The sequence below is a fragment of the Acinonyx jubatus genome, chromosome B2, assembly GCF_027475565.1.
Source record: "Acinonyx jubatus isolate Ajub_Pintada_27869175 chromosome B2, VMU_Ajub_asm_v1.0, whole genome shotgun sequence".
NCBI classification, from domain to species: domain Eukaryota; kingdom Metazoa; phylum Chordata; class Mammalia; order Carnivora; family Felidae; genus Acinonyx; species Acinonyx jubatus.
In genome coordinates this window covers 57313660-57338125 of record NC_069385.1, presented here as the reverse complement: position 1 = coordinate 57338125, position 24466 = coordinate 57313660, and the positions used below count along the sequence as shown (strand labels likewise).

The following is a 24466-nucleotide window of genomic DNA, read 5'->3' as shown; positions in this document are numbered from 1 at the left end:
TCCAAACCTCTTAGTTTATTAAGAAAACATATACATTGCATACCTGGCTTTCAGAAGACCAAAAAAAAAAATGTGTATTTTCTTTCACGATTTACTTAAAAACAAACTCTGGGCAATATCAAATATGTATCTTTTTTAAAAGAGATGCAATGCCTATTTCCTACTGTTCACTGCTCTATAAAACATGCTTTGGCAGGACACAGTCCTTGTGAAAGGAGACAAAAATCCCTTAAACAGGAAAGGACAGAGGGTTGAAACAATTCTTTCCTGTGCTTAATTACATATTGAATTTGCTCACATATATCAAGGACAGAATGAGGATTTAAAATGGAAACTGACAAAATGATACAATAAGTTGGTTGGAATTTGACAGAAACATTAGAGTACCCCTAAGTGATGCAAAACAAAACAATGTATACACTGCACATGAACATAACAAGAAGGATCACCTTCTTTAATTGCCAGGAGAAAAAAAAATCCAACTATTGCCAAATCAAATTTCCTTCCCAGAATTGAACTAACTGCCTAAGATTTGACATGCTACATCAGTGTATGATGAAAATCAGTCACAATTACTGTCAAATGTACAATGATCTCCTCCAAAAATCTTCTGAATTAGATCCGTTACAAAATAAAGCAAGGAAACTGACCTAAGACATGTTTATATCAAGGGATATACTGTTTGAAATAAATCTTTTACCATCATATTCTTCAAGTTGGGGAATTGAATGAGGAAATTCACTTATTTCCAATCAACTTCAACATGAATGGAAATCCTGAAATCAGCAGAAAAGAAGCAAGGGCAATAGAAATAGAAATAACTAACATATGGACTTTGGCCATTTGTAAGATGGTTGAAATTATAATTTTTTTCAAACAAAAATGCAATTGAATATTGTCCCTTAAGGGCTTTCAATATTAAGTTTAATATAATAAAATGGTGCATATACACATATATATTCAAAATTATCTTTAACATATTGGGTAGATGAGATGAAAGATAGATGATAGATAGATAGATAGATAGATAGATAGATAGATAGATAGTAGATAGATAGACAGACAGGTACGGACAGACAGGCAGACAGACAAACTGTGTTTCTCAAGGCACAAAAGGCTTGCAATTTAATTACAATGATGGAATTGAGATCAAGTCAGCAGGCTAAATACCTATTCAGATGTGTAAACTGCAGGTAAGTTTACACAACATTTTCTTCTAAAATAAAATCAAATTCATCGCTGACTTGTGTTCTTTTTCTAAGGTCTAACTGAAACCAAGTGATTCTATTACATATATTCCTACTCTATTATCTCAAATTTTCTATCTTTAATTAAAAGTTTCTAAAGATACCTGCTACTTCCTTGGGGAATGAGTCAGAGGTCAATTCCCTAACTAGAATGTTTCATCTGCCAGGAGGAGTGTGAAAAGATACAATCACTGAAAACATTATAATGAAAAATTAGAACACCCACTATTCATATTAATAGAATCACCAGTTCATAGATGACTTACAAATCCATTATCATAGCATCTGAAGACTTCATGATTCCAGGGAGGAAGCCAAATCTTAAAAATATACATCCTGGAGAGTGCTTGACAGTACAACCTTTGTGAAATGATACAAGAAAGAATTAAAATAACTTTTTCAGAATGTCATGGTTCAAAAGAAAGGTGACAGTGGAATAGATTACTCCAGAGACTTGGAAGGTGACATTAACTCTCTCACATGCATATCAGTTCATCAGAGAGCAAAAGGTATTCTTATCTGAAAACAGCTACAGAGGCCTTTGTGTAATGAATGAATGGTTTTAGCCCATTTCCAATGGTCTCCATCACATCATAAAAATTTGCACTAATTAGGACCTTTATTTGTAGATCGATCCAAGAACCTAAGGAATAAACACACACACACACACACACACACACACACACACACACACACACACACCTATCTGCCTTTTATAGATACAACTCCCTGAGCACAGTGCTACTGCCATAAACATGTCTGCTTTTGTGCTCTTGTATTTTACTTTAAGACAGTATGTTTACATTAATTTATGACATCTTAGAGGACTGGAATCTCTTTTCTATATGCCTGTCTGTAAAGCATCAATATAACATCACAAATTTTAGGTATTTAGTAAATGAATTTTGATGGTGATGGTGATGATAGCTTTTTAAAGAAAATCTTTCTTAACTCACTCAGTTTGGTTGAGATGTTCCTTCTCTGTGCTCCCACAGCACACAGTGAATATACAAGTTGCGCTGCTATAAAAGTCTTATTTACTGATGCATCTGCCTCTCTTTCTGGATTTTGACCACCTTGAACACCCTAATTATGTCTTACTTATTTCAGGATCTCTAACACCCAGTGTGTAGCCCATCATTTGTACTTAATGTATGTTGGTTTAATTGGTTGTTTATTCCATCTGCCCCTCCCATGATGTTGCCTCCCATTATATATATTTACTCTCAGCCTTGAATAAGATAAGATGAATTCACATAGACACTTGAGTTTTGTGAATCATTCTCTGTTAGAAATATAACTTGAAATATGGTTCTCTTGCAAGGTCAGGAGCAGTTAAAAGCAGCAATGAAAAGAGAAAGTCTTTGGATCACCAGCAAGGTATTCACTTTGTGACTATAACTGGGACGCTAGCACATGATTCCAAAAAAGCCACCCTTCAGATGTAAGCTCTACAGCCAGCCCCTGATGACACCTACAGAATTACAAAGGGTCAGGCACATTATTCTTCTACCTTCTATTTTCCCTATCTTGAACTTTGGTCCATCTTCTGATCCCCAAACATTGATGGAATAGTGGAGCTGATGATTACATCTATACTTCAAACTCACTACAGCTTTTTCTAGAGAACACAGGTGAGGACTACTGGCAAATGGAGAAGGAACATCCACATACAATTTTGACATAGTCACTGACAATGTTAGTAGTCTTATTGCCTCTTTTCATAAAGGATCCTGGAAGAAAGGACTGTGGACTGGGTATGAATTTTATTTAGACTTAAGTATACAAATGTGCTCTGGCTAAAGTTCTTCATTCTCTATCTGATTAGAATATAAAAGTTATAGCTTCGTAGAGTAAGAACAATCTTGGGAGGTCATTATAATTTTCCATATCCCTAAAAGAGTACCCTACCTGCTGCTACATATCCTGAGTCCTGAATGCCTATGTCAATAAACACTCCCAGATATATTTATCCAGTATTATCTCATACTTCACTGATACAGACACAGAACTGTTGTTTATAGTTTGGAAACCTTGGCAAAGAAATATGAAAGAACTCCTCCCAGCGTGGGTGACCATTATTACACTACCTAATTGCAGACCAAAAAATACACACATGGATGGAATTTAGTTTCTTAACCCAGATTGGTTTCAGCAGATCCAGGAAATTTATATCAAATCTTGCCCTTATGTACAGTTCTCTTTTTTCTAGCTAAAAATTCTCAGTTTTGTCAGATCTAAAAAGGAATTATGCTAAAAAAATAAAATAAAATAAGAACCAAGAGAAGAAGTACATCATAAAGGAGATTCTTCATTCATTCCTACAGTCAAATGTTTTCACAGGGTTCCTGCCATTAAAATACCTGTTTTATGCCAAGGGAAATCCATGGTGAATATGACAGCTATAACTTCCCCAGAGGTTTGCATTGTAGTAGGAAAAAAAAATCATGTAAAAATGACCACAAACAAGGCAGCAAACAGGTTTTATACAAGTGGTAAAATTCCCCATGAAATTTCATAAAAAGGACATCCCTTTGTTTGAGTGCACTTCCATGTGCAAAGTGGCATTCAATCCTGGCCTCAACATTGTGTAAGACAGAAGTAGACAGAGAGACAAGAATGAGGAAGAGGGAGATGAGTGGCATTCACACTGTAAAAATGAAATAATCAAAGCAGAGAGGTTGGAAAGAACTAACTTTGAAAATTGAAAAGATGTTGCAAGAAATTAGTTTGACCATAGGTTTTGTGGCATGGCAGTAGAAGAGTTTAGAAATACGGATTGTAGCTTTGAATATGACGGGGAGATTTTGGACTATAATATTCAAAACAAAGAAGTCATGAAAGGTCTCAGGGCCAGAAAGCGGCATTATCAAGGCAATGTTTTAGAAAGAATAATCCTCAGCAACTATGCAGAATGCACTGTTCAAAGGGAAAAAGGTCTAGAGGAAGAAAGACTAGTTCAAGGTTGGAGCGATACCAATATAAACTATTGTTAATACCGCTGATAGAAGGGAAGGCTAAGGAAAGGTTTGTGAGCGAAAAATCAACAGGACTATATGACTGATTGAATGCTATAAAGTGGACATAGCAATGAGTAGCTACTTAAATAAGTATGTAAATGAGATAGTCAATATAAAAACTTAGAACACTAGCACATAAAATAATACAATAAGCATTTATAGTACAATAAGCATTAATTGTTGTCATTCAATAAAAGAAAGGAAAATCAAATCTTACTGAAATTCAAGCCCATTTACCTGATATACTTGTAACAGCATTTAAAAAGTAGGGGAGGTCAAAAGAAGAGGCGGGTTAGGGACAAGGGGAAGGATACAGATGTGCGGACTATAAGATTGGTTGCAGAAATACAGAGTTCAAGTGGAAATAATCAGCTAACAAATAGAAGCAAGGTACTTACTGCATGATAAGTTCTGGCAGAAGGCCCAGATTTCAGAGTCATCCACCTACAAGTATAACAAGCTGTGATTTCCAGCCAGAAAGAATGGAAAGCAAAGAGATAAAATGAAAGGTTAGGACCTTTCAGAATGCCCAAGTTTAGGGGACAAAAAAATGCAGAGCCTGCAGATAGGTAAAGAGGATGCTTAGAAAGGAAGGACAACCAGAAGAATTTTGCTTTCAGAAAACCATAGAAGTGGAATTCATTTAATTGAAAGTTAAGGAAATACTTCCAAGCCTTCTGGGCAGGTGAAAGAAAAAGTTGATGAATGTAATGAGGCAGAGGTGACTGAATATAGTGTTTCTTCAGGATACTGGCAGCAAGGGAAGTAGAGGTCAGATTGGATTTGGAGGAAGTAGGGTGGTTTAAGGACTAGAAAAAGTGAAACCAAGTTTGATGTGAGACAGGGGTCAGGTACAAAAACAGAAAGCCTAACAGACCAGCAAAGGCAGCAAGCCCAAGAGGTTAGTCTAACACAGAATCCAAAGAGATATTGTATAGAAAAACTGAAGTAAAGTGGAAGCAATACAACTTAATGGTTTAATCACTCAACTCTAGAGTCAGACATGGTGCCTTATATTTGAGCTCTGCAACTTCAGGGAAGTCCCATACATCTGTGGGTCTAACACTCACCACAGGTAAAATAATGCAACCTACTTCACAGTGCTGTTGTGATAAGAGATAAAGGAGATAATACATGTAAAGCACTCAGTGCAATAACTGGCACATAATAAATGCTAAAAAAATGTTAGCAATTATGATTAACAATGGGTAAGTTCTCCAATAGGCTAGGCAGCATAACTGTAGATGCTTTTTGGTAGAAACCCAAAGCTAAGACCAAGAGAGTCTACCTAGAAAATTAAATTCACCAGCTTGTTTGACAAAGACCTTGACTATCAAAGTTACATGTGGCCATTGAGCCTTAGGAAATGGACGCCATTTATGTTGTTTTATCAGTATAATAAGGTGATTAAAATATATTTAAAAGTTAATCTTGAAGTGGTATTCAGGAACATAAGAATGCTTTTGAATTCATTTCCTATTGGTGATTTAAAAAGAGAATGGTGTGGTTATTTCAGTTGGACATTTGCTTCTGCGTATTCACTCCCCATGGACTCTCCTTCTATTGCCAAGTGTCACTGTGACCCCTTCCACTGGATATATATTAAAGGTTGTTTTTTTATTATTATTCTAATGATAGAATATGGAAGAGGAAGGTAGAATCTTCAATTCTGCTTATGATAAGAATTTAAAATGGCTAAATTGTTGAATCACAGAAAATGAGAAAACGACTGTGGATCTTGTAATTATCACAGACATGTCCACTTTACTTAACTCCATCATATTTAAAGCCAGCTTTGTGCATAAAGGGTTGAAACAAAACATGTGTAAAGCATTATTGGTTTCCAGATGACAAGTATACTCTACAAATGAAAACCGAGACTGCGACCCCCTGCTTTCCCTTCTCTGCGTGTCTAGAGGCTCACCACATGCCAGCAACACTGCAAGCCAGTCTCACGTTTGCTAAAAATAATCGCTATTCTTCTATGTCTGTTCAGGCATGATGCTCTGAAACAAAATACAAAGCACAGCAGCCGCAATTAACAAATACAACTACAATACCCTTCAATTCTACATAGATTCATTTTATCCCAAGGATATTAGAATACATCACAAAGTTGAATACTATTCCTATAACATCTGTCATCAAAACCAAAATCACATAACTAGATCCACATAAATCACAGCAAAGCTGCCATCCTGCAGCAAGAGTCAAACATCCACCCTACGCTACAGCCTTCAAAATATTGAGATAATTGATGGATAGTCTTCTTCCCTCATCTCATCACCCAGGTTTCACTTCAGAACAATACCACATGATGAGTCCACTCTTTTTGATGCTACATGTGAATATTGTTTTCATAATTTAGTATGCAGTGTGCTGGTCTGAATCGACATGTTTGTAAGGGATTCCATTGTGTCAAACAGAGGAGAAGGAAAAATCTGACAGCAGGCACTTGTCAGATATGGCCAAATCTCTGCTGGATCCTGCTTTCACTGCACAGCCCCTGAAGCATATAAAGCTCATCCCACTTTTATAAAGCCATGCACGCATGAAACTGAGGATAGCATTTCAAGCAGGAATTGATGACTTAGTAAAAATGTGTATAATTTCCCCATATAAAAGAGAAATGGAAGGCACACCAAGAAAACATTGTTCCTGAGTGAGGGGATTAAAAATTCAAGAGCTCCTTTTGAAGTGAAAACCTCACAAAACTCATCAAATCCATGTAAAGGCAGACATCTTCAATAGGGAAAATTGCACAGAAGAATTAAGCAGCAGCATTTTGGAGGTGCTGTGGTTCTTCTATTTATCTACACTTAAAACAGAAAAACCACCAGAGCAGAGTGAAAACAGGTAGATTTACTTAGCCGATTAGCAAATACATGTGCTTTTCAAAGCAGAGCAATAGTTCCAAGCAGTTTATAGGGAAATGCTGTCTTTAAAGAAAAATTCTTTTTATACCCCAAATTCAATGGTTGGATAACCAGACCTTCTGTGTTTTTTGAAGTCACATTTCTTAATAAGCTATTATTTGACCCTGGAAAAATATTGACATGTTTGTAACTGAAGCTAATGAGAAAATTTTCACCAAGGGAATAAGACCAATTTACAATGGAATGAATATACTTCACAGATTTTAGAAAGAAAGTGGCTCACTTTAAATATGATTTTAGCTACTTCAATAATTGGATTATTTGTCAGACCATACAATTTCATTGCCCTGCATTTGTCCTGCGTAAAGAGCAAGGACTGTGGGGCCAGTCTGCCTGACTCAAATCTCAGCTTTACTATTTAGTAACTGTGCCTATAATTTATCAAATGATGTCCTGACTTCTTCATTTGTAAAATTCAGTTAATAACAGTGTCTATATCATAGGGTTGCGATAAAGATTAAGTGAGTTACTATATAAAAAGGACTGGGTACTTGGGCAGCACTACATAACTTCAAATATAAGAAGACACCTTCAGTAAAACACATATACTTGAAGGTTCTGGTCACCATTTTTGTGCTCTCCTTTACCCATCTGTGCTTTCTGCTGTTCCACATTCATTCGTACTCTTTTGCTCAGATTTTATCTTCCTCATCATAACCAGTTCTGTATTTTTAGATAATCACCCTCTATGGTGGCTCATCTTGGAGCAAAGGAAGAGAAATAACTATTTTTATCCTAAAATATCCTATAGAAATGTCTTATAATCATGTATTATAGCTTGCTGAGGTTAGTAGGTGGGGAAATATTTCATGAAACTGACAATGTATATCATTTTGATAAAACACAACTCTAGAATAAATCATTGTAAATAGAGAGATGAATGACAGTCCATTTCTCAAAATATTCACAGTTTAATGGCAAAGGCAGACTAGTAAACTATCTCTACCCAAGCTGATGTATGCCTATGATGTGGGAGAATACCAAGAGGTAGTACCCATCAAAGACTGAGGCAGGGTTGAGGGGGAAGAAAAGCTTCATAGAGGAACAAGAGAAAGCCAGAATGATGACTTTCAAAGGAGGATGAACTTGGGGAACAAATGGAGGGAGATGGAGACTTTGCAAGAGATGTAAACGTGCTGGAGAGCTGTGAGCTTTCTAGAATAACTGAAACTCGGGAATATGGGAGTGTTAAAACTCAAAACTATGCTAAAGAGCAAAAGCTATAAGAGAAACATGATAGACCTAGGAAAGAAAAGATAATAGAACAAGCTTCTTGCACAGGAAAGAAAAGATACTAGAAGGAACACAGTTCTCAAATAAAGGTTCTCAAAAATGAAATTCCTTTTTCTCTAAGTCCATGGGAAGGAAGGGTATTAGAGATGAGTCTAGATAGAGCAACACTGGGTGCATGTTTCAGTGTGAGCTAACCTATAGACAGTTCCTGCCTGATGGTCTTCATCTTCTCTGTGAAGAAGGAGGGGATGGCAGGTTGGAGGTTGCAGAGAAAAGTAAGGGTTTGACACAACGATGGAGGAGAATGATGGCGGGAGCTTCCTTGGTACATAAGAAAGATCAACTGGAAGTGTTAGAGCCTGATAGGAGGAGTTGGAGATTCTTTTCTGTGATGTGCATGTGGAGAAGTAGCGTTTTTGATAGTAATATTCTATAGATGTTTAAACCAGATGAAGTAGATATTTGGCTTTCTCCAGGTTTGGTGTTTCTCTAGGTATAGGCAGGAGAAAGTTAAAAGGCCAATAAAGTGCATACAAAGGAAAGATAAGTTTATGTCATAAGAAGTGACAATAAGAAGCAATCTTGGTGTTTAAAAATCTAAGTAAAGCCAAAAAGAGATAATTAAAAGAAAAAATGGTGTAGGTGACCAGAGAGCCAGTGAGAGGAAGAAAACTTAAAAAATACTTCTGAATGCCTGTTTCTTTTCTTTTCTTTTTCTCTCTTTCCTTTTCTTCTTTTCTTATTGCAGTAAGAACACTTATCATGAGATCTACTCACTCAACAAATTCTTAAGCGCACAATCAGTATTGTTAACTATCGATACAACAGATTTCTACAATTTACTCATCTTGTTTAACTGAAATTTTATTCCTATTGACAGTCATGCCATTTTCCTTCTTTTTTTATTGAGGTACAACTGATATCAATTAGTTTCAGGCGTACAACAAAATGATTCAACCTTTATTTACATTGCAAAATGGCTACCACAATAAGACATATGTCACCATACATAGTTACAGGAGTGTTTTCCTTATGATGAGAGCTTCTTAGAGACTTTCAAATATGCAATGCAATATTATTAACTACAGTTGTCATGTTGTACATTATATCCCCAAGATTTATTTATTTTGTAATTGGAAGTTTGTACCTTTTGACTCTGTTCACCCATTCCACACCCTCAACACACACACTGCCTCTGGAAACCACCAATCTATTCTCTGTTTCTATGGGCTTGGTGGTGTTTTTGTTTTTTGGATTTGTTTAGATTCCACGTATAAGTGAGATCATATAGTACTTGTCTCTCTCTGAGTTATTTCACTCAACATAATGTCCTCAAGGTCCATTCATGTTATCACAAATGGTGAGATTGCATTATTTTTTATGGCTGAATAATATTTCAGTACACACACACATACACACACACATTTTTTCACCCATTCATCTGATAATGGACACTTAGGTTGTTTCCATGTCTTGGCTATTGTAAATAATGCTACAATAAACATGGGATGCATGGTTTTTTTTTTGAGTTACTGTTTTTTTTCTTTGGATAATTACCAGAAAGTAGAATTGCCAGATCATATGATAGCTCTATGCTTAATTTTTTGAGGAACCTCCATAGTGTTTTCCATAGTGGCTGCACCAATTTACATTCCCACAAATCATGCATGAAGAGCTCCCTTTTCTCCATATTCTCACCAGCATTTGTTATCTCTTATCTTTTTGATAGTAGACATTCTAACAAGTGTGAGCTGATATCTCACTATAGTTTTTAATTTGCCCTTCCCTGATAATTAGTGATGTTGAGGGTCTTTTCATGTACCTGTTGGCCAGCTATATGTCTTCTTCAGAAAAAATGTCTCTTTGGGGCGCCTGGGTGGCGCAGTCGGTTAAGCGTCCGACTTCAGCCAGGTCACGATCTCGCGGTCCGTGAGTTCGAGCCCCGCGTCAGGCTCTGGGCTGACGGCTCAGAGCCTGGAGCCTGTTTCCGATTCTGTGTCTCCCTCTCTCTCTGCCCCTCCCCCGTTCATGCTCTGTCTCTCTCTGTCCCAAAAATAAATAAACGTTGAAAAAAAAATTTAAAAAAAAGAAAAAATGTCTCTTCAGATCCTCTGCACATTTTTAAATCAGATTTGTTTTTGCCATTGAGTTGTATGGGTTCTTTATATCCATTCTCTTTTAACAATAAAAGTGATGGTAGAAAAATTCAGTAACTTCCTGATCACTATCATCTCAACTTTTCTTCACAGTAGAAGTTTTTATCAAGGCTACTAAAAACTTTTAAGTGAGGTGGCTATAAACTGAGAGACCTTTGAGAGTGAAGGGAGGTGTTATGAGTAATTATACTAGTATAATAGACATACACCCAAAATGCTAGGCACTTAGAGGTAGAGAGTCACTCTACACTTAATGACTTAAAAACAAAAACTTTTTGAGGGACATGAATGGGAGGATGATAATAAAGGGTCTGGAAAGATGAGATAGAAAACTCCAGGATAAATTTAGCTTATTTCACAAGTTTGTTTATAACCAATTCTATGAGTAATTGTCCCTCATAGCAGTAATTTTAACAAGTTTATATCTTTTATAAATTAAAATATCTCATAATTATATGAAAATTAAGTTTATTAGGTATAGTATGTGTTGAATGAGTTTGGATTCTTTCTTTGTAGGCAAAAGAAACAAACTCGAGTTATCTTAAGAAAATTCCTTAGGTTAAGAGACTGACTCTCTTGCTTCAATAAGGGTAAGGATATCAGTGCAGTTTCAGGAGGTTCTGTGGCAGGAATTCATGGAAATGTTACCACGGGGTGTCTAGGTTACCACAACCTTCCATCCCTCCTTACCTTTCTCATGCTCAGTTCCTGCGTGAGGGAAATTCTGATTATCTCAATTTGGGTCAACAATCTCCTGCTATAGCCAAGGGAGTAGGATCATGCATTGAAAGCCTACCAAAACAAAAGCTGAGCAAAACCCCTGAGATCCACTACATATGATTTTAAATAGTCCTTGGGGTAACTAGGTGGCTCAGTCAGTTGAATGTCCAACTCCTGATGTTGGCTTAGGTCATGATCACAGAGTCCTGGGATTGGGCCCTGCATCCAGCTCTGCGTTGAGTGTGCTACAGGCTTAAAATTCTCTTTTCTCCCTCTGCCCCTCCCCCAGTTCATGCTCTCTTTCTCTCTCTCTAAAATAAAAATGTAATAGGGGTGCCTGCATGGCTCAGTTGGTTAAGCAAGTGATTCTTGATATCGGATCAGGTCATGATCCCATGGTTCATGAGTTCAAACCTCACATTGGGCTCTGCACTGACAGTATGGAGCCTGCTTGGGAATCTCTCCCCTCTCTCTCTGCCCCTACTCTGTTTGTGCATGCTTTCTCAAAATAAATAAACCTAAAAATAAATAAAATAAAATAAGCGAAAATAAAATAAAATAAAAAATAAATAGTCCTTATTAAATGAGTAAATCCCATAAACAGAATACCAATTTACACACCGATCCTAGAACTACCAGACAATACTATGTCCCCAATTCAATTTTTGGTGCTCCAAACCTCAAAATGGTTGCACTTCAGTCAAGACTTCTATAATAAATAATAATTGCATCAAAATATAAATAATACACTTAGATATTTCTGATGTTAGCAACCATAGAAGCCAAGATCAGAAAGTCAGCAAGTGTAACATAGGTGCTCTGAAAAGCATATTTCCAAGTGATCTTTCAGATTGACCTGCTCCTTTTTAGAAAAAAAAATCCCTAGAATCAAAAGGAAAAGTGAAAGGACCCAAATAAATGAAATCACAAATGAGAGAGGAGAAATCACAACCAACCCACAAAAACACAAACAATTATAAGAGAGTACTATGAAAAATTATATGCCACTAAATAAGAAAACCTAGAAGAAAAGGAAAAATTCCCAGAAACATAAACTACCAAAACTGAAACAGGAAGAAATTGAAAACTTGAACAGACTGATAACCAACAAAAAAATTGAATCAGTAATCAAAAATCTCCCAACAAACAGAAGTCCAGGGTCAGATGGCTTCCCAGGGGAACTCTACCAAACATTTAGAGAAGAGTTAATATCTATTCTTCTCAAACTATTCCAAAAAGCATAAATGGAAGGAAAACTTTGAAATTCATTCTATGAGGCCAGCATTACCCTGATTTCAAAACCAGACAAGGACCCCACTAAAAAAGAACTCCAGACCAGTATCCCTAATGAACATGGATGCAAAAATTCTGAACAAAATACCAGCAAATCGAATCCAACAGGACATTAAAAGAATCATTTACTACGATCAAGTGGACTTTATTCCTGGGTTGCAAGGGTGGTTCAATATTCACAAATCAACCAAGATGATACCCCACATTGATAAAAGAAAGGCTCAGAACCATGTGATCTTTTAAACAGATACAAAGCATTTGACAAAGTACAACATCCATTCACAATAAAAACTCTTAACAAGGTAGGGATAGAGGGAACATACCTCAACGTCATAAACACAATATATAAAAAACCCACAGCTAAATCATCCTCAATAGGGAAAAACTGAGAGCTTTTCCTCCATGGTCAGGAACAAAAAGGGATGTCCATGCTCACCACTGTTACTTAACATAATAGTGGAAGTCCCAGCCTCAGCAATCAGACAACAAAAGGAAATAAAAAAGTATCCAAAGTTGCAACAAAGAAGACAAACTTTTACTATTTGCAGATGACATGATACTCTATATAGAAAACCCAAAAGACCACCAAAAACATTGCTATAATTGATACATGAATTCAGTAAAGTCACAGGATACAAAATCAATGTAGAGAAATCTGTCCATCGCATTTCTATACACCAATAATAAAGAAGCAGAAAGAGAAATCAAGGAATCTATCTCATTTACAATTGCACCAAAAACCATAAGATAACTAGGAATAAACCTAACCAAAGAGATAAAATATCTGAACTCTGAAAACCATAAAACGATGATAAAAAAAAACTGAAGACGATGCAAAGAAATGGAAAAACATTCCATGCTCACGGATTGGAAGAACACATATTGTTAAAATGTCTATACCACCCAAAGCAATCGACACATTTAATGCAATACCTATCAAAATACCACCAGCATTTTTCACAGAACCAGAACAAACAATACTATGGAACCACATTTGTATGGAACCACAAAAGACCCCAAATAGCCAAAGCAATCGTCAAAAGAAAAGAAAAGCTGGAGGCATCACAATTCCAGACTTGAAGTTATATTACAAAATTATAATGATCGTGGAGGAGCCAAGAGGGTGGAACAGCATGGAAGTTTTTTGTGTTCTCGCATCCATGAAATACAGCCAGACCAACACTAAACCATCCTGCACACCTAGAAAACTGATTGGAGGATTAACACAACAATCTGCACAACCTGAACCACAGAATTCAGCAGGTACATGGCACAGAGAGGTGAACTTGGGGAGTGAGAGGCTGCAGTGGGCAGGGAGATGCTTTTGCAGGTGGAGAGAGAACAGAGACAAGGGGGAGAATATGGGAAAAGCACCCCTCCCCAAAAGCAGTTGGAGAGAAAGTGGAAAATTGGAAACAGCCACAGGGACTAAAATAAAAAGGGAGAAAGGAGAAAGGAGAGCATTTAAATTCCATTAAGACTGTAAACAAGGGGAGCGCAAAGTCTGCAACTCCGCAGCTGGATACCTCGCGGTGCTCTGGTGGGAAGGGCGAATCCCCAGGAACAGAGTGGGGCCCAGGAGGTTCTCGGGCCACACGGGGATAAGTGGTTCCCCTGCTGGAAGGACATTTGGTGGAGGCTGTGAGACCACCTAGGCCCAGAAGGCCCCAGAGAATGGCCACATTTGCTAGTGCTGGAACAAGGTCCTTAAGGGTGAAGCCTGGTGCCAGATGTGTGTTGTGATTTTCCATAATCCCTGAAAAGCTGCTGCTACACTATCTCACGAACTTTTTCTGGGGTAAGCTGGCACCTAGCTGCAGTCTCAGGGCACCGGCAGCACAGGGTCCCGCAAGCGTTCCTGGGTGCAGCTGATATTTGGCCATTGCTCTGTGAGACCCTCCTGCAAAGGGGCAGAATAGATCAAAGCCACAGTCCTTCAAAAGTAAGGGGCTGGGGGAAACAGCTACATCTGAGACAAAACTCGGGAGAGAAGTACTGCCTGAGGCTTGGTCACGGACAGTGAAAAAGTGGGGAGTGGATGAAAGCTGAAGACAGAGGACTGGTGCACGATGCTGCACAGGGAGAACAGAGTTCCCATACTAGAGACTGGGTAACTGGGTGATGCCTTTTCACTGCTCCTATGCATGCACATACACACCTACAAGCGCCACAACACTCCACCCCAGTAGGCTAGCAGCGCCATCTAGAGGAAAACGGAGCCATTACACTGAGCCCTGCCCAACTGGGCCAACCTCGCTCTTCAAGAACACATATATCACCGCCTGCTTAGTTTATGGACTATAAAGCACTTCATACTCGGACTTCTGGGGGAAAACAAAGTCATTTCAGTCCTATTTCAATCTGTTAGCAGGTGCATTTAGTCAATTTTCTTTTTTTTCCTCTTTTTCACTTTTCTTTTTCTTGAATACAGAAAGGGAAAAAATTCATTATATTCAATTTTTACTAAAAATATTTTTCTTTATTTTTTTACTATATTTTTTATTTTTGTGTAACTTTTTTCAAATTCTAATTTACTTCCATCATTTTATTTTAGTCTACTTCAGTGTATTGACTTTTTCAAATTTTCTAACAATTTCCTTTTTTTCTTTTTCCTTTTTCTCTTTTTCACTTCTTATCTTTTTCTTGAATACAGAAAGGGAAACAATTCATTTTTATTTTCAATTTTTACTAAAAATATTTTTCTTTAATTTTTTACTATATTTTTTTGCTTTCATGTGAATTTTTTCAAATTCTATTTTACTTCCATCATTTTATTTTAGTCTACAACAGTGTATCCACTTTTTCAAATTCTCAAATGATTTCCTTTTTTTCCCTCTTTTTTCTCTTTTTCGTTTCTTTTCTTTTTCTTGAATACAGAAAGAAAAACACATTCATTTTATTTTTAATTTTAATTAAAAATATTTTTCTTTAATTTTTTCTACTATATTCTTTACTTTTGTGTAAATTTTTTCAAATTCTATTTTACTCCCATCATCTCACTTTAGTCTACTTCATTTAATTCATTTTTTCAAATTCTCAATTTCCTTTTTTTCCCCTTATCTGTCAAACCACTTTCAGCACCTAGACAAAAACACACCTAGGTTCTAGCATCATTTATTCAATTTGTGTGTGTGTGTGTGTATTTAATTATTTTATTTTAATATTTTTTTATTTTAATTTTTTATTTTAATTTTTCTACCTCATTAATTCCTTTTCTCCCTTCAAAATGAAAAAAACAAAGGAATTCACCCCAAAAGAAAGAGCACAAGGAAATGACAGCCAGGGATTTAACCAACAGAGATACAAGCAAGATGTCTGAACCAGAATTTAGAATCACGATAATAAGAATAATAGTTGGAGTCGAAAATAGATTAGAATCCTTTTCTGTAGAGATAAAAGAAGTAAAAAGTAGAATGAAATAAAAAATACTATAACTGACTTGCAATCATGGATGGATGCCGGGGCAGCAAGGATGGATGAGGGAGAACACAGAATCAGCGATACAGAGGACAAACTTATAGAGAACAATGAAGCAGAAAAAAAGAGGGAGATTAAGACAAAAGAGAACTATTTATGGAATAGAGAAATCAGTGACTCATTAAAATGGAACAACATCAGAATCATAGGGGTCCCAGAAGAGGAAAGAGAGAAATAGGGGTAGAAGGGTTATGTGAGCAAATCATAGCAGAAAACTTTCCTGACCTGGGGAAAGACACAGACACCAAAATCCAGGAAGCACAGAGGACCCCCATTAGATTCAACAAAAACCAACCATCAACAAGGCATACCATAGTCAAATACTCAGACAAGGAGAGAATCATGAAAGCAGCAAGGGAAAAAAAAGTCCCTAACCTACAAGGGAAGACAGATCAGGTTTGCAGCAGACCTATCCACAGAAACTTGGCAGGCCAGAAGGGAGTGGCAGGATATATTCAGTGTGCTGAATCAGAAAAAAAACATGCACCAAAGAATTCTTTATGCAGCAAGGCTGTCATTCAAAATAGAAGGAGAGATAAAAAGTTTCCCAGACAAGCAAAAATTAAAGGAGTTTGTAAGCACTACACGGGCCCTGCAAGAAATTGTGAGGGGGACTCTCTGAGGGGAGAAAAGACAAAAAAAAAAAAAAAGACCAAGAGCAACAAAGACTAGAAAGGAAGAGAAAACACCACCAGAAACTCCAAGTCTACAAGCATGATAATGGCAATAAATTCATATCCTTCAGTACTCACTCTAAATGTTAATGCACTCAATGCTCCAATCAAAAGACACAGGGTAAAAGAATGGATAAGAAAACAAGACCCATCTATATGCTGTTTACAAGGGACCCACTTTAGACCTAAAGACACATTCAGGTTGAAAGTAAGGGGATGGAGAACCATCTATCATACTACTGGTCAACAAAAGAAAGCCGGAGTAGTCATATTTATATCAGACAATCTAGACTTTAAAATAAAGACTGTATCAAGAGATGCAGAAGGCCATCATAATCAAGGGGTCTATCCACCAAGAAGACATAACAATTGTAAAAATTTATGCGCCAAATGTGAAAGCACCCAAACACATAAATCAATTAATCACAAACATAAAGAAACTCATTGATAGTAATACCATAATAGTAGGAGACTTCAATACCCCACTCACAACAACGGACAGATCATCTAATAAAAAAAAAGGAAACAATGGCTTTGAATGACACACTGGTCTAGATGGACTTAACAGATATATTCAGAACATTTCATACTAAAGCAGCCGAACATACATTCTACTCCAGTGCACATGGAAAGTTCTCCAGAATAGACCACATACTGGGACACAAATCAGCTCTCAGCAAGTACAAAAAGATCGAGATCATACAGTGCATATTTTCAGACCACAACACTATGAAACTAGAAATTAACCATAAGAAAAAATTTGGAAAGGTAACAAATATTGGAGACTGAAGAACATCCTACTAAAGAATGAATGGGCTAACCAAGAAGTGAAAGAGGAAATTTAAAAGTATATGGAAATCAATGAAAATTATAACACCACAACACAAAACCTCTGGGACATAGCAAAGGCGGTCAAAAGAGGAAAGTATAGAGCAATAGGCCTTCCTAAAGAAGGAAGAAATATCTCAGATATACAACCTAACGTTACACCTTAAGGAGCTGGAAGAAGAACAGCAAATAAAACCCAAAGCCAGAAGAAGGCAAAAATAATAAAGATTAGAGCAGAAATTAATGCTATTGAAACCAAAACAAAAAACAAAAAACAGTAGAACAGACCAATGAAACCAGAAGCTCATTCTTTGAAAGAATTGACAAAATTGATAATCCACTAGCCAGTCTGATCAAAAAGAAAAAAGAAAGGACCCAAATAAATAAAATGAAGAATGAAAGAGGAGAGATCACAACCAACACAGAAGAAATAAAAACAATAATAAGAGAACATTATGAGCAATTATATACCAATAAAAATGGGCAATCTGAAAGAAATGGACAAATTCCTAGAAACATATACACTACCAAAACTGAAACAGGAAGAAATAGAAAATTTTAACATACCATAACCAGTAAGGAAATTGAATTAGTAATCAAAAATCTGCCAAAAAAAACAAGAGTCCAGGGCCAGATGGCTTTCCAGGGGAATTCTACCAAACATTTAAGGAAGAGTTAACACCTATTCTCTTGAAGGTGTTCCAAAAAACAGAAATGGAAGGAACACTTCCAAACTCTTTCTATGAAGCCAGCATTACCTTGATTCCAAAACAAGACAGAGACCCCACTAAAAAGGAGAACTATAGACCAATTTCCCCGATGAACATGATGCAAAACTCCTCAACAAGATATTAGCCAACCAGATCCAACAATACATTAAAAAAATTATTCACCATGACCAAGTGGGATTTATACCTGGGATGCAGGGCTGGTTCAATATCCACAAAACAATTAACGTGATTCATCACATCAAGAAAAGAAAGGACAAGAACCATATGATCCTCTCAATACATGCAGAGAAAGCATTTGACACAATACAGCATCCTTTCTTGATAAAAACCCTCAAGAAAGTACGGATAGAAAGAGCATACCTCAAGATCATAAAAGCCATATATGAACGACCCAATGCTAATATCATCCTCAATGGGGAAAAACTGAGAGCTTTCTCCCTAAGGTCAGGAACAAGACAGGGATGTCCACCCTCTCTACTGTTATTCAACATCGTATTGGAAGTCTTAGCCTCTGCAATCAGACCACACAAAGAAATAAAAGGCATCCAAATTGGCCAGAAGGAAGTCAAACTTTCACTCTTCGCAGATGACATGATACTCTATATGGAAAATCCAAAAGATTCCACCAAAAACTGCTAGAATTGATTCATGGATTCAGCCAAGTTGCAGAATATAAAATCAATGCACAGAAATCAGTTGCATTCCTATTCACCAACAATGAAGCAACAGAAAGAAAAATCAAGGAATCAATCCCATTTACAGTTGCACCAAAAACCATAAAATACCTAGAAATAAATCTAACCAAAGAGGTGAAAAATCTATACACTGAAAACTATAGAAAGCCTATGAAAGAAATTGAAGAAGACACAAAAATAATGGAAAAAGATTCCATGCTCCTGGATAGGAAGAACAAATATTGTTAAAATGTAGATACTACCCAAAGCAATCTACATATTCAATGCAATTCCTACCAAAATAACACCAGCATTCTTCACAGACCTAAAGAAAACAATCCTAAAATTTGTATGAAACCAGAAAAGACCCCGAATGGCCCAAGCAATCTTGGAAAAGAAAACCAAAGCAGGAGGCATCACAATCCCAGACTTCAAGTATACTACAAAGCTGTAATCAACAAGACAGCATGGTACTGGCACAAGAACAGACACTCAGATCAATGGAACAGAACAGAGAACCCAGAAGTGGACCCACAAATGTATGGCCAACTAATCTTTGACAAAGCAGGAAAGAATATCCAATGGAATAAAGACAGTCTCTTCAGCAAGTGGTGCTTGGAAAACTGGACAGCGACATGCAGAAGAATGAACCTGGACCACTTTCTTACACCATACACATAAATAAACTCAAAATGGATGAAAGACCTCAATTTAAGACAGGAAGCCATCAAAATCCTCAAGGAGAAAGCAGGCAAAAACCTCTTTGATCTCGGCCGCAGCAACTTCTTTTTCAACACGTCTCCGGAGACAAAGGAAACAAAAGCAAAAATGACCTATTGGTACCTCATCAAAATAAAAAGTTTCTGCACAGCGAAGGAAACAATCAGCAAAACTAAAAGGCAACCGACAGAATGGGAGAAGACATTTGCAAATGACATATCAGATAAAGGGTTAGTATCCAAAATCTATAAAGAACTTATGAAACTCCACATCCAAAAAACAAATAATCCAGTGAAGAAATGGGCAAAAGACATGAACAGACACTTCTCCAAAGAAGATATCCAGATGGCCAACCAACACATGAAAAATGCTTAACATAACTCATCATCAGAGAAATACAAATCAAAACCACAATGAGATACCACTTTACACCTGTCAGAATGGCTAACATTAACAACTCTGACAACAACAGATGTCGGGGACATGCGAGGAAAGAGGATCTCTTTTGCATTGTTGCAATGCAAGCTGGTGCAGCCACTGTGGAAAACAGTATGGAGGTTCCCCAAAAAACTAAAAATAGAACTAGAAATAGGATCTCTTTTGCATTGTTGCAATGTAAGCTGGTGCAGCCACTCTGGAAAACAGTATGCAGGTTCCTCAAATAACTAAAAATAGAACTACCCTATGATACAGCAATTGCACTACTAGGTATTTATCCAAGGGATTCAAGTGTGCTGTTTCGAAGGGACACGTGCACCCCCAAGTTTATAACAGTACTGTCAACAATAGCCAAAGTATGAAAAGAGCCCAAATGTCCATCAGTGGATGAATGGATAAAGAAGTGGTATACATATACAATGGAGTATTACTCAGCAATCAAAAGGAATGAAATCTTGCCATTTGCAACTATGTGGATGGAACTGGAGGGTATTATGCTAAGTGAAATTAGTCAGAGAAAGACAAAAAGCATATATGACTTCACTCATATGAGGACTTAAGAGACGAAACAGATGAACATAAGGGAAGGGAAACAAAAATAATATAAAAACAGGGAGGGAGACAAAACAGAAGAGACTCATAAATATGGAGAACAAACTGAGGATTACTGGAGGGGTTGTGGGAGGGGGATCAGCTAAATGGGTAAGGGGATTAAGGAATCTATGCCTGAAACCACTGTTGCACTAAATGCTAACTATTTCAGATATAAATTTTAAAAAATAAAAATAAAATTAAAAAAAAATTATAATTATCAAGACAGGATAGTATTGGTACAAAAACAGACACATATATCAATGGAATAGAATAGAAAACATAGAAATGAGTCCACAACTATATAGTCAATTAATCTTTGACAAAGCAGGAAAGAATATCCAATGTAAAAAAGGTAGTCTCTTCCACAAATGGTATTAAGAAAAACAGACAGCAACATGGAGAAGAATGAAACTAGACCACTTGCTTATACAATACACAAAAATAAATTCAAAATGGGTGAAAGACCTAAATGTGAGACAGTAAACCATCAAGCAGGCAGCAACCTCTTTCACATTGGCCATAGCAACTCCTGACTAGATATGTCTCCTGAGGTAGGGAAAGAAAAGCAAAAATGAACTATTGGGACCTCATCAACATAAAAAGCTTCTGCATGGTGAAGGAAACAATCAACAAAACTAAAAGGCAACCTTTAGAATGGAACAAGATATTTGCAAATGACATATCTGATAAAGTATTAGTATCTAAAATATATAAAGAACTTATCAAACTCAATGCCTAAAAAACAAATAATCCAGTTAACAAATGGGTAGAAGACATGAATAGACATTTTTCCAAACAAGATATACTGATGGCTAATAGACACATGAAAAAAATGTTCAACATCACTCATTATCAAGGAAATACAAATCAAAACTACAATGAGATATCACCTCACACCTGTCAGAATAGCTAAAATTAACAACACAGGGAACAAGAGGTGTTGGTGAGAATGTGGAGAAAGGGCAACCCTTTTACACTGTTGGTGGGAATGCAAACTGGTGCTGCCACTCTGGAAAACAGTGTGGAGATTCCTCAAAAAGTTAAAAATAGAACTAGTATATGACCCAGCAATTGCACTACTAGGTATTTATCCAAAAGACACAAAAATACTGATTCAAATGGATACAAGCACCCTGATGTTTACAGAAGCATTATCAATAGTAGCCAAATTATGGAAGGAGCCCAAATGTCCACTGACTGATGAATGGCTAAAGAATATATATATATACATATATATATATATATATATATATATATATATATATATATATGTATATGTATATATACATATATATATATTCTTTTTATATATTACATATATATTATTATATATATAATATACACAGATATACACAAAAACACACACACACACACAATGGAATATCACTCAACCATCAAAAGGAATGAAATCTTGCCATTTGCAACAACATGGATGGAGTTAGAATGTATCATGCTAAGCGAAATATGTCAGTCAGAGAAAGACAAATACCATATGATTTCACTCATATGTGGAATTTAAGAAATAAAACAGATGAACATTGGGGCTCCTGGGTGGCTCAGTCAGTTAAGCATCCGACTTCAGCTCAGGTCATGATGTCACAGTCCGTGAGTTCAAGCCCCACATTGGGCTCTGTGCTGACAGCTCAGAGCCTGGAGCCTGCTTCAGATTCAGTGTCTCCCTCTCTCTCTGCCCCTCCCCTGCTCACGCTCTGTCTCTCTCTGTCTCAAAAATAAATAAAAGGGGCGCCTGGGTGGCTCAGTCAGTTAAGCGTCTGACTCCGGCTCAGGTAGTGATCTCCCGGTCCATGAGTTCGAGCCCCGCGTCGGGCTCTGTGCCGACAGCTCGGAGCCTGGAGCCTGTTTCAGATTCTGTGTCTCCCTCTCTCTGACCCTTCCCCATTCATGCTCTGTCTCTCTCTGTCTCAAAAATAAATAAACGTTTAAAAAAAAAAGCATTTCTTTAAAATAAATAAATAAATAAATGATTTTTAAATTTTTTTAATAAATAAATAAATAAAACAGATGAACATTGTGGAAAAAAGAAAAAAGGCAAACCATAAGAGACACTTAATGATAGCGAACAAACTGAGTGTTACCAGAGGGAGATGAGTGTGGGAATGGGTTAAATAGGTGATGGGTATTAAGGAAGGCACTTGTTGTGATGAGCACTGGGTGTTATATGTAAATTATGAATCAGTTAATTCTACACCTGAAACTAGTATTACACTGTATGTTAACTCACTGGAATTTAAATAAAAACTTGAAAAAGAAAAGAAAAATGATCCAACTCTTTGTACTGTTTACTGAATGAACTATAGCTACTAGGTAAATACAAGAAGTGGTTGTAGGAGTAGTTACTGGGAAGAATTAATTCACCAGTTATGGGAATTAAACTCATCAGCTATTCATTGTTAGAGTTAATATAAAAATACCTATTCGATCCTGCAGCCATTTGGAGATGACAGTCAAACATGTTTTTTTTCAATGTTAGAGGAAACCCCTTAAGTTGTCCCTATACCATAAAGTTGTCCATAAGTCCATAAAGTTGTCCATAAGTCCATTTTTACTGTAAAATGATGATGAGTTGCTCACAATTAAAAGCAAAAACTTCAAAACATGAAATTTGAAACTCGATTATCCATAGTATCAATTTGGAATCAGCCATCTACATCTTAAAACATTAAAGTAAGGCCTCTGCACTATTGATTTCAATGTATATGCATACACCTGATTCTTATTGACTTATTGCTCACTTCTTGTGATATACTTTCTTTTACATGGAAAAAAAAGAACTTTATACACACAGCATAAGTCACTTGGAGACCTGTTCAGAAAAGTGAAATAGTTTTAAAATGTACAATGCCCAGAAGCAGGGTTAAATAAGATTGGGCTGTGTGCTGGGAGATGTTAGTGTTATGACCCGAGGATTTCAGACTCCAGAGAAATACCCAGGTCCAATTTCTAGCTGGCTAAAGAGCAACATTAGCATTGATTGAAGCACTGGCTGCAAGCCTTCTACCCTGCCTTGTGGCTAGAAATTGGGTCCTCGGTGACAACACCAACCATAAAGAAAAAAATGCAGAAATAACACAGAATGTTGGTTTAACCTTTTGAACAGCTAAAAATACATCAAAGGCTTGAACATTTGTTTAGATGTGAAGCTTGAATAATTTTTAAAGCCTGAAAATCTGTCCTTAAAAAAGTCTCATAAGAACAGGATTCCTTATGTGATTTCTGGTGCTCAATTCATTTGTTGTTCTCAAATATCACCAGAGTAGCTATCTTCAAGTAACAGATTTTTTGTTCTGTCTAATACAAAATGAAATTTGAGGAAACCAAATTGGGAAAACAACAACAACAACAAAAAAGGGGTGAGGAAAATTTAGAACTCTGGCAATTTTCAGTGAAGGACAATTTTGTGTTTGCAATTTACACTTGAATAAATGCATCCCTTAATATCCAAAATAATTCCCTTGTATACATTGTCCTTTCTTTCATCTCTTCTTCCTTCTTCCATTAAATCCTTTAAATGAAAACATTATTGTATAAAATCATTATTAGTTTCCTTTCTTCTCTTATACTCTGAGGAAGCACAGGATTTTTCTCTGGAATGTTTTTCTCTAGGCAACAAAGGAGTGTATAAAACAAAGAGGCAGATTTTTAAAACAATGTAAATAAAGTGTATGGGGCCAAACAGAGATGCTCTCAAAATGCTTAACAAAGAT

General features: G+C 36.5%; 1 long non-coding RNA gene across 7 annotated transcripts in view; it reads right to left on the bottom strand.

Annotated features, from left to right (window-relative positions):
• Positions 1-24466, bottom strand: part of LOC106975272 (uncharacterized) — a 1087042-nt gene that overhangs the window by 938575 nt on the left and 124001 nt on the right. The window contains exon 1 of one of the 7 annotated variants that reach the window (XR_008298441.1): positions 1514-10535. The exons of the other annotated variants lie outside the window; for them this stretch is intronic. This is a non-coding gene — a long non-coding RNA (uncharacterized LOC106975272). Of the gene's footprint in view, positions 1-1513; positions 10536-24466 lie in introns of those variants that run through there. 7 annotated transcript variants of the gene reach the window in all.